Source organism: Hyalella azteca, unplaced genomic scaffold (assembly GCF_000764305.2).
Source record: "Hyalella azteca isolate HAZT.00-mixed unplaced genomic scaffold, Hazt_2.0.2 contig5230, whole genome shotgun sequence".
NCBI classification, from domain to species: Eukaryota; Metazoa; Arthropoda; class Malacostraca; order Amphipoda; family Hyalellidae; genus Hyalella; species Hyalella azteca.
The window spans coordinates 2,312-14,627 of record NW_025935425.1 but is presented as its reverse complement, the minus strand read 5'-3'; the positions used below and the strand labels follow the sequence as shown (position 1 = coordinate 14,627).

General features: G+C 37.8%; 1 long non-coding RNA gene across 1 annotated transcript; it reads left to right on the top strand.

Annotated features, from left to right (window-relative positions):
- The first annotated feature begins 1,107 nt into the window (after nt 1-1,107).
- LOC125177841 lies at nt 1,108-5,537 on the top strand. Its single transcript, XR_007156681.1, has 3 exons — nt 1,108-1,189; nt 1,606-1,692; nt 5,460-5,537. It is a non-coding gene; the product is annotated as an uncharacterized LOC125177841 (long non-coding RNA).
- The last annotated feature ends 6,779 nt before the right edge of the window (nt 5,538-12,316 follow it).

Here is a 12,316-nt window from a genome sequence, read left to right as displayed (position 1 = left end):
CACATACATGCGTAAAATGTAAAAATAAGAACATTTTGCTCATATAATTTTTTCGAAAAAATTGATAGAAAACGTGAAATTCATAGAAAACGGCTTAAAAGGGGTACTTTAGAAAATCTATCTCCTCCTACAAATATCATCTTACAACATCGAGACACGTATCATTCTAATTGTAAAGACCATACCTATAGACTCTGTGATCACTTCTTCCATTTTCTCCTTAGTTTTTCTTTTATGCGCGTTTTATCCCATTTTTCCCCTTTTTCCCCCTTCCCCCCCTTCTCCCCCATATAAAAAACGAATCAGACTGAAATTCAAAAAAGTGATCACAGAGTCTATAGGTATGGTCTTTACGAATCGAATGGTATATGTCTCATTGCTGTAGCTGGAAAACTGTAGGAGGAGATAGGTTTTCCGTGACAGTAAGTTGAACTTTTCAAACTTTTCAGGACGGCGCGACAAAGTCCCGTGCGCCTCGAAATAGGCACTCAATGTAGCATGGATACNTGATTAATTCAAGCCTTGGAGGAATAAATTTTGAATTATGCGGTCGCTGAATACAAGTCCCGGTCAAAATTTGACCTCATCATCAAAATTTTTCGTTTTTGGTTATTCATCTCTACTCTTGACATTTTGCTGCTTGCTCTTAATCCTGGAGTGTGAAGGACACTTCAAAGCTTGGAAGTCGGTGACGGTGAACACGACTTTCCTCTCGACGATAGCAGTGCAAAACTCCAGTTACTTCCTCCGCTCCATCGTACAATGCATGAACCGGGCCGCGACTTTGGACTGGGTTTACGTAGCCTGTTACACGCCCATGCAGGACGGAGGGGAATGCTCCCTCTGGGGATATGAAGCCTCAGTTAATCTTCCAGCGGATTCAGGAACAGAAGAATCTCACTGCAAGCTCTTCAACCAAGGTGATGGTGAGTGCAGTGAACATCGAAGCTGGTGAGGTGCTTTATTATTGTTTGGTTGAATATCGTTGACGGGGTTATTTATCTACTGATTTGTGCATTTATACGTGGAAGTAATCAATATAATTTTTTAGGAATACTAACGTGTCTATGTTCCCCACTTCGAGGCTGCGTGCTGGCGAACGGGTCGCTGGTTGCGCCTGGGACGACGTTCCCCAGCGCTCAGTACGCCGACGTCATCAACGTGTGTCAGCTCTACGGACGCATCCTGCGTAAGATAATATAATTAAATATTCTGTTTTGTTTCCATTATTCTATTAATAAGTTTCTAGCTAGACATCCAACGCATTTTTTTAAATATTCGATTTGCTTTTCACTTAACTTTTAAAGATGAGTTGGGTTGCTTACTGGGCTACAAACAAGGTCTTACCATACAACGGGCTCCTTAATAATTACTACTCTATTGTAGGGCAGTAGTATTCAGCCTTAGTTCAGTTCCTAGTTCAACTGAAAGTTCTTAACTAAATCGATTGAAAAGATCAGCAAACTGACTCTCGTTGAGTAAAACCTCCAAATAAGGATTACCAGGTAATATTGTTTAGTGTATATTTAATGTCCATCAAGAATTTTTAAAATTTTGCATACTTTAAAATGTTACTTAACGAATCATTAATTTGTTCGATTTCAGAAATGTGTGAGTTCGAAGGCCAGCTGTACGATCTGAACGAAATGATCGGGTGTCTTCTCTGTACCACTGTCGGCGTCACGTACGGTGGTAAGTCTTGATATAATTCGATTTAATTGTTCTTAATCTTAACAACTGTTCAGCTTTCGATATATATTTAATCTTAATTAATCGTTCAGCTTTCGATATATATTTAATCTTATCAACTTATGAGCTGTCGATGCGCTCTCACCAATTGACTTGAAGGATAATTTGTTGGACACATCGGTCTTGAACGTGAAGAATAGGTTAAACTCGAGGATATCGTGCGGGCGATAGACTACACCTGAGGATGTCGTTCGGGTGCAGCTCATCATTCATATTATTCAACTAATGCACTGTAGATACGCGTGATCAATCACGTTAACTAATCATCTGATTGGTCTGATCGTACTGTAGAAGTTATTATGACGTTTCAAAAATACACTTTTGCTCAAGATAATAATCATCGCTTATGGAGTAGATGAAATTTTTCCCCTTTTAAGTTTCATTTTTACATAATTCTTTGTCTCGCTCATTAGTTCACTCTCATATATTTGCCCATTCTCATAAATTTCAACTTTCACCATTTCAACATTCTCTGATAATTCTAGATTTCCACCTGTGTGTCACCGTTCCCAAACCTTTATATATTCTTTTACATATAGAAGGTCTCCAACAATTGTACATTACCACCACAGAATGGGAGTCAAGGCATAAAAGTCAATGGTAACTAAGATACCCATAGCTCACCGGGGTCTCAGCAGGGGGCGACGCCCAACACCTTGGAATGTCAGGCTACATATATAGTTAGCTGAATTTTCGATGCACTCACGCCACTCAAAATTTCTGTTGAATATTAGATCATATCAGTAGAATTACCTATCTGTCACATTACTATTAAATAGTCTATTATATCAGTGAACTTACCTGTCTCAGAGTTATGCTCCACGTACCGGTGCGGTAAGAAATATTTAGGATACGTTGAAATGGATGCGAGTAAGCGCTTCTGTCTACTCTCAGTATGCCAAATACATTCAGATACGTATTTAAAATTATTGAAAAGTGTCCACCCCTCTGTTCAAGCAACAGACCTGAGTCCTGTTTTAATACATTTTAATACAATTTTGTTCCCAAGTTTTGATTGACTATTTTGTCGATGGATTAGGCATTTAGCTTTTAGATTAGTTCCCGATTGTACGAACAATGGTTGGTTGTTTGGTCGACGTTAATTCGGTCGTCTGGGTCGTGGGATCAAAGCAATGAGTTTAATTAACACAGCTTAAGTCCGAAGCAAGATTTACTGCTGCTAACGACATACAGCGGTCAATTAGTTATCTGTTATAATTTATTTTACAGAGTGATATATTAGTACCTACTCTCTCGTGCAACTAATATTAATATAAATTAACATGAATGAAAATTCAGAGAATGCAATTTGTTGTCCAACATATTAGTATAATAAGCATTAATTTATAATTAGAGCTAATGGGGCCCAGGAGCGTCGTTGTCTGAGATTTCGGCTATGGGGAAGATAACTAATGTTATCTACCCTATAGAGGAAGTAAGAAGTCTCCAGGATCTAAGTTAATAATGAACACGTGTCATAAAATAACGATAACATTTTACATCATTACAAAACACTTTCTAAGCATACTTTTACTCAGTACAGATTAGAATATCTACGGCCGCTTCAACGGAAATAGCCAACTACTACACTTAAATTCCCAATCGCCGCGTACTCTCGCATTTCGTTTTCTTATTCCGTATTTCTTTTCTCCGATTAAGAAGTGGAAATTCTTATGAAAGTATTCCAATTAGAGCCCCAAGTACCACTTTCATGCATTGCTCGTCAAAAGTTGTACGGATGATAAACCTGGTCCAGTAGCTCACACAGACATATACGTTTCATATATCTCAATATAGAAGTCTGACTTAATTGACTAGCATTCTTGTTCAAAGTTGAATTGAGTGGCGTGCATTTGTGTTCAAAGTTGAACCCAAAGCCTAGTCACTGCTGCATCGAATGAAAATGTCATCAACACATGCCAGTTCAACTATACAAACATACGACCGCGGAACTTAATTATTTTATCATTCGTCTGCTGCATTAATGATTCGTCTGTTGAATTACATGATTCGTCTGTTGCATTATATGATTTGTCTGTTGCATTATATGATTCGTCTGTTGCATTAATGATTCGTCTGTTGCATTATATGATTCGTCTGTTGCATTATACGATTCGTGTGTTGCATTATACGATTCGTGTGTTGCATTATACGATTCGTCTGTTACATTAATGATTCGTCTGTTGCATTATATGATACGTCTGTTGCATTATATGATTCGTCTGTTGCATTAATGATTCGCCAGTTGCATCACACGATTCGTCCGTTGCAGTACACGATTCGTCTGTTACATTAATGATTCGTCTGTTGGACTGCACGATTCGTCTGTTGCATTATACGATCCGTCTATTGCAGTGGTGGTTGCTGGCTGAACTTTAATTATTGAATCTTGTGTCGGTTGCTGCCCAAGCATCAGCTCGTTTTCGAACTAATTCAGCCAAATAAAAAACGCGATTGCCAAAGAATTTAAGACAACTCCTTCAACCGTAATTCAGAGAAGCTTTCCCAATATCGGTCCAGACGTTGATTCAAGTATTGAGTTCACCAAAACCGCATCAACGTTACCGGGCCTTGTCTCGGGACGAAAATTAAACGAAAGTAATTTACTAAACAATTTTATAAACTTAAAAACGATAGGAAGGAGAACAAGAAGGAAGCCGGGTTGCAGGTGCCCGGGAACTGCAAATGTCGTGGGGTCGCCGAGATGCACGGTTCCAACAGAATTTAAGGTTCCACCAGGATTCCACCAGGTGCAAGGTTCCACAGGATGCAAGGTTCCACCAGGATGCAAGGTTCCACCAGGATGAAAGGTTCTACCGGGATGCAAGGTTCCACCAGAATGTAAAGTTCCATCAGGATTCCACCCAGGTGCAAGGTTCAACAGGATGCGAGGTTCCAACGGGATGCAAGGTCCCACAGGATGCTGCAAGGTTCCACCAGGATGGATGGTTCCACCGGGATGGATGGTTTCACTGGCATGCAAGGTTCCATTGGGATGCAAGGTTCCATCGGGATTCAAATTTGCACTGGGATACAAGGTTTCACTTGGCTGCAAGGTTCTACCGGGATGCCAGGTTACACCGGCCGGGATTCAATGTTCCACCGGAATTCAGGGCATCGGGATTCAAGGGTTGAACCTTACATACCGTTCCACCGGTATGTAAAGTTCCACCGGGATGCAATGTTCAATTTGGATGCAAAGTTCAACTGGGATGCTATGTTCCACCGGGAGGCAAAGTTCCACAGGATGCAAGATTCTATCAGGATTCAATGTACCACAAGATGCATGGTCCCACAGGATGCAAGATTACGCAGGATGCAAGGTTCCATCGAGATGGTTGGTTTCACCAGTATGCAAGGTCCCGCCGGGATGCAAGGTTCCACCGGCACCTTGCACCGTTCCAACATTTTTGTTATCGGCATTAGTATTGACAAGACTGTTAACGTTATCTCTTTATTTACAGGTACATTTATTTTAATGCCTTGATATCAACAACTGACAAAGGTCTCCCGACGAGTGTTTATTGATGCCACACACTGCGAAGAGAGTGAATAATTATTATATGAGGGCCATGTTGAAAATCTCAACTGGTTGGAAACAACGTTTAGGAGAGCAAGTGACCAATTAACCGTAGTTGATTGATTTTAATTTATTTATGTTTAATTGCATTGAAGCATGAGATATTTAGGAAAATTTCAATCAACCACAGATACGGTCGTCGGAGACGTGTTCCTCACCAAGAACCGAACAGCCAACGGGTCTCTGGCGAACCAGTGGCAGCTCTGCAGGGCTGAAGGCGGCGAGCCTCTCGTCATCAAGACCAAGCAAGTCAGAGACAAGGCAGTGCAACTCGTCAAGGGTGAGATTTGCTTGTTCTGTGTGATTTTGTAAAATAATGAATTAACTTCGGGAAATAACGTATATTGAACGCTTTGATACCATCTTCTAGGTCCCTATATAAATTTTGTCTTTTCATTTCTGAGGAATCTTTCGCGAGTAAACTTGTGATTGTTTTCAGAATAATTTTTTTCAGTTTTCTTACATAATTTATGTTGTTGCCATCCCAATTCATAAGGCACGTCATCTCACATTAATACTTACATTACAAACTCATAACGATTGCGGAGCTTCTCAAATTTCACTTTGTCCAGGACTCCGCAAGACGCAATCGTTATCAAGTCTATACGCGGATATGTATTGCAAAAAATAAATGAGAATATTTGAGACTCATCTGCAATTCTGACTTTTCTCGAATTATTTGAGTGCAAGTTTCTCATGTAATTATAGGAAGAGGGCCAAATTATTAGTGTCTACCGCCAAAGAAGTCAATAAATCGGAATATCACTTCCGCAACCGCGTTTTTAAAACAATATTCAATTTTAATTGATATTTCATCAATAAGTCAAATTTTCTAACTTCATATTTTATAATAGCTTTTAATCATCATTGCGTCTTTGTTGTTCATTGAGTACGTCATTACTGACCGCTCCACTTTCAACAGACAATGGCACGTTAAATGGCAACGAAAAGTTTGCCTGGCTGAGCGCCTCCTGCCACGACTCCCCGCCCTACCAGAACTTCACCTGGCCTGACGGCACCGACATCCACAACTGCGCCTCGCATGCAAAAGACGTACAGGGCCTATACTTTCAAAAAAAGTTAAGAGATCGTAAGTTCATCAGCCAATCATTGACAGCCTTTCAAGCAAAATCCACCAATCATAGACAAGAAAACAGAGCGTAAGTACTTACGTTCACTTAGCGAATTTTGAAAGTATGGCCCCTGGACTACTACTTCTCTGATGGACCAGCAACATTTCTCGTGGGAAACAACGTGATCCAGCGTTCAGCTGTTCAAAGAACGGTTATGTACCCAGTGCTATGTATTAAGTATTAGGTTAGATCATGAAAATTTAGTGGTTATTCTACTATTTGTTCATTTTTCAGAAACTTAATCTTTAAAGGGTTTACACAGATAAATTAGATTGCATCTAAAACTACAGCCTGTTATCCTCCAGTGTTAGCTCTACAATCTTCATCTTATTCAAATATCTTGAATAGGTATTTGAATCCTATATTCAAATACCTTCATCCTATACGGCTCGAATTGCTCAATGCGAAAATAGTATTTGCTATTAATCTAAATATTATACATTTCCCAGAATTGATATCATTCACAATATATTCTAGATCGCTAACAAATAAAGTTCCAAACTTGCTAACCAACTCGGTTCAACCTAACTGTAAAATTTCAAAGTAGCATTACCATGCAAAATCGCTCGGTTACATAGACCACTCAGTGATATGGTTACATTAGAGATCGAACTCCTGTGAGGTTTCACGCAATAAACAGGTAGTTAATTAAAGAAATAATCTAGGAAGCTTTTATTTTAATTTATCAAACAAAATTTTGAGTTTGAGTTCGAATGATTTAGCTTCATAGTAATGGCGAAAATATTTAGTCAATGAGAACCGAATCCATAAGTGCAATCTTCAGTATATGGTGAACGTGAAGGTGAAGATGGCTGGTTGGTCACTCGATGAAAGAAAGTGGTGACGAATGCCTGACGTACAAATAAAGCTAAGCCGGCCAGTATCAGGATCAGATTAAGGTACACTGGAAAGAACTAAATTTATATTATAAATCTTGCGAAAAATGCCCTATTTAACAAATTATAGTTTAAGTAAATGATCAAAATTTCACTTTTGCACTGAAAACACTACGAACCTGAGGTTTACATGCCCAGTGTGGTGATCACTTTTTTAAGGAAGAATAATTGAAGGAAAATAGTTGAAATCAGTTTAAGGGGTGGGAAGTTGGACGGGAAAAATAGCAAGAACAGTAGAAGGTTTTAATGCTCTAGAAATTTGAGATAAAGACTTGAGGCTAAGGTCTAAATACTGATCTTCGCATGTAATATACAGACCATAACGCATAACAAAAGATCTCATAAAAAAACTTAGCATATATACAAATTGTCGTTGAGAAATAAGGAATTTCTCACACTCCAGTGGCTACTTGAACTACCTCATGTTTGCTCCCAGCAGTAATCATCAATCACAAGCACGCAGAAGCATCCTAATCTGTACTAAATATCATACAAATTCATATCAGTTTGACGAGGTATCTATGACGTTGTGAGGTCGTCAGAATATCTGAGGTTTTATTGTTAGGCTTTACAATGCACATTCTCAACTACCTAATTATGGAAAAAAAACTTTCCAGCCGCACTGTAGCGAATCAATTAGTATAACTTGCAGTCAGTTAGTATAACTATTAATAATTTATGTAAAACACATAATATTTCAGCTTGTAGACTAAGATTGATTGTTATTTTCACAAATATTTCGTTTTCATGCGATGAACGAAGATTTTAAAGGTGACATAGGTATTGGAATATTCTACGCTAGAGATTAAGCGCAGTATAATTTGCATTCAAGTAAATATTTTTAAATAATTTTAAATTTACAACTAAATACATTTTTATAACTACAGCTCTAATCGGAAGTCTAATTACGAAATATTTGTTTGGGTTTGACGAATTTTGTGTAAATCAAATTCTCACACTAAACTCCGCAGAGTTAGTAGCGTGTCGTTTGCAATGTGATTGATTGAGTATATATTATTATAATATCCGTACATGCATAGAAATAAATTTATCACGCAAACTTAAGCACAAACAGAATGAGTTATTTAGATGAGTCTACAGAGCTCGATACTGACTTCTTGCCATTAATCAGAACTTGTGTTCTGATTAATACATAGTAAAATGGGAGTTCATTCTTCTAAGTAAGATATGATTTGCAAGGATCTTTATTTAATTTGATTACAGAAGCTTTATTGTTATTGACGAGATTATGGATTACGGGAATGACATTATTTGTGAGAACAAGATTCCAAAATTTCAGTAATCAAGAAGCTAGTATATCAATACATACTTCACCCGCTAGTATGTATTGTAAAACTTCAAAAATATTATAAATGGGCTACAAATAAATTATTAATACATAATTTTTGCGCGATGATGTTAACCAATTGAAGCACAGTAATTTATTAAATGCTCTATCATGTTGACACCTGGTGACTACAAATAGGCTAGTGCCCCCATTACACTCGCTTCTCTTCACTAACGAACTGTTGACTCATCAATAATAACATGCACAAGTGGTACTTTTATTTATTCCTTGCATTAAAAACGTTAGAAAATTCATGAGTTCAACGTTTGATAGTAAGTAAAATTATGTAGAATCAAAGATTGCATTTAACGAGTATAAAGTTCTTAGTACTATTACCCTAACAAAATTCAAGGTATGCATTAGCCTCCGCCCCAAAGTTGCTATGCTCGCGTTAAAATTATTCTGGGTCTGCTTGGCCACCTGACCGCGATCAGTGACTAGTCAGAGCATCCATGCCAACTAGCCGTCTGAGGGTATGGTAAGAGTTTGCTTGGCCAAGTGTACCGAGCTTGCATGCTGCCCAGGTGCAGCAAATCAAGCCCTGGACAGAAGGTCCCGGCAGAAGCCTCCGAGGCGTTTGCGTACGAGCATGCCCAATCCCTGTAAATAAAATTCAAATTGATCCCTTATATATTCAGCTCATTTTTTATGCGTCGGTACAATGGCAGACTAGGCCTTATAATTGTATGTTATATTGATGTTTTTGGGTGATTGCAGAGAACCATTCATTTGCATTCAACCGACATAGCGTTCCAATTATTAATAAACTAAAAATCTAAATATCATGGTTTTATACTATAATTTATATGAGAAAAATTGATGAAATTAATCAATGAGTAAAATATAGCGAAATGACTATGAACCAAGACTCCAGAAACTGACATGAAAACCTAAATCTCATACTTCGTTATAAATAAATAGCCAATTTATTATCTCTTTGCATCACTCGAAGAAAAAGTGTGATTTTATTTGAATCCTAAAATAAGCTCGTGAACGTGAAGAAATCTAGTCTAAAAATTTCAAGCCTTGTACACACTTATCAAATATGTAAATGTCTTGTATAAGAAAATAGGATGTCTTTATGGAATCCAGCTAATCTGTTTTCGTTCTGAGGCAGGAGACAGAAATATTCATTTGATTCAAGTGGAGGAGTAAAATTTGGGTACATGATCACATGGAGTATTCAGGTACCCATTTATGGCACGGCAGTACTTACCTCATCTAAAAAATTTACAAGTGATATTGTTCGACCACATATATACTATCATGTGCATCATAAATAGTTTACTCAGCTGCTGAATATTCAAAGATTTATGTGTTGGTGATGTAGTATCAATATTCTTTAATAAAAAATATACTGAAATGGAAGCACATGCCTATTTTTGGAACGGGTTAAGTATTTGAACACTGCTTGCGCCGCCCCGACTCCGGAGATGGTAGGCAAGTAGTGAAGTACGTGGATGGATGCAGATTGTGGTTGCTGGTTGGTGCCGTTGCATTTTGTTTTAAGCGTATAAGATGTGAGAGTTTAAATAACCTTGCAATGTAATTATAATGTCTTTTCTGTGTGAGTTGGACAAATGAAAATTCATCTGTACGGTAGCTAATATGGTTGATCAAATATAGTACAGCTCCTAGTGGGGTTCGCAACCGTTACTAGTCGCGACCCTTAGTGGTCTAATAACGGAGGTCATGGTAATTTGAAACGAAGTTTGTATAATTAATCATCAAGTTCAGTGTTCTGTTGTCTTTGATTTTAGAATTTCAATGATATTCTTTCCGTATCATAATTTTTAGCGTATTTTCTCATTTATGGAAAAAAGGCGCTATATTGTACTCGTCATATCCGTCCGTCCGTCCGAGACATCACGTTTTCGTCGATTTTAAGAATACTTTAAAACGTGTCGCGATTTAGATTATGGTTGAAGATTGTACTTTGCAAAAATATGTAACATGACCCAGGTCTTGGTCTCAGGTCCTTAATACAGGACTTTATCTTCCTTGCTCCATGGAAAGAAGAACTTCAATTGATTTATGCACAAGAAAATGCGCTCTCTGTCACTTACTGTAGTGAGTACTGATATAATTTTTATGCTCATTAGGACACTGCAGCAACTGCTATAAGTTCCTTATTTCAGAGTGGTGGACCGGTTGTTCATATATTTGAGATCAATCCAGCCTCGTAGCCTCCTAATCAGTTCCAATTTTGCAAATATTGACAAAATAATATTGAAAGAGAACATTTTTATATCCAATTGTATCATGTGGGCGACTGGCAAGTTAATAATGATTTTGAATACGCTGATAGAAGCAATAGATTTCTCTTGATCTTTACTTTTCCCCTCTTAGGCTGCTTTCATCTTAAACTACACCACAAATTATCTTTTCCTTTTACTTTCTGTTCTAATAATTCTCCTAGACCAGTGACAGTCGTAGTGACTAATGAGAGATTTTACTAAGAGGACATGCATTTCTAATTTCCTGATCAACTTCAATATTTTGTTGAATATCTTATATACATATGTCAATTCTTCAATCCACGCTGGAGCGGCTGGACTTTCCATAAACGATGCTGGTAATACCACTCTACTTAACAGACTCGAATATTAATAAGGAAGGTCAACTAAGTCTCATTCATCATTATGCCTGACCATGCTTTCCTCTCCTCTACCAACATAATAATCACATATACTGAACATTCATGTATGTATTTATATGTTTTATTGACAATTTTCTCATTAGTTTTTTTTCAATAGATCGAACAAGATTTTTCGTTTGCACGGGTAAATCGAAAATCAGATTACCGAAGGACATTTTTATTTCTTTAACGACGTTTCGAATGTTTCTATCATTCATTATCAAGTTAAAAGGCGCATTGAGTTATGGAATTTGGGTCGACATAAGTGCAAAATCAAGTAAATAGGATACTACTAAAAAAATTGGTCTAAATAACATCAGCTGCACAACAGTAACTGACCGAATACAATTTTTGATTTACTACAGAAACAAAAAGATCAAAAATATAATCATGAAAAACAATCCATGTAAAATGTCCGGACCGCTGCAAGAAACCAATGCCATTTACAAATTTTCCTGCTTGAAAGAAGGTTGTAGACTTCTCCAAAATGTAAATTACATCGGTTTGACCAGCACGACATTGAGCCGCAGACTCACATGCCATCTGCAAGCTGGAGGACTAAAGAATCATATGCGGGAGGCCCACAACGAGACCATATATCACCCGTGCCACGTTGGAGGCCTGCACCAGCATCGTCATGCGGTGCCCCGACACTACGAGACGGTCGATAGCGGAGGCTCTCATCATCAAAGACGAGTCTCCTGCTATCAATTTGCAAACCGCCGGATTCATCAGGACGTTGAAATTATTCTCGGATTAATTCGATTTTCGATTTTAAACCGTATCTATGATACTTTCTGTATGAACTTATGGTGTCATGTCCGAATTTCAATTGTAATCGTTGTAATAACTCTTCACTTGCTTGATAGTGAATATTGATATATTTGGAATGTCGCATTCCAGTAAAATTTCATTTGGTAATCAGTTTTTTGATCTCCAAGCACCAGCAAGAAATTTCGTACGGCTTATCGA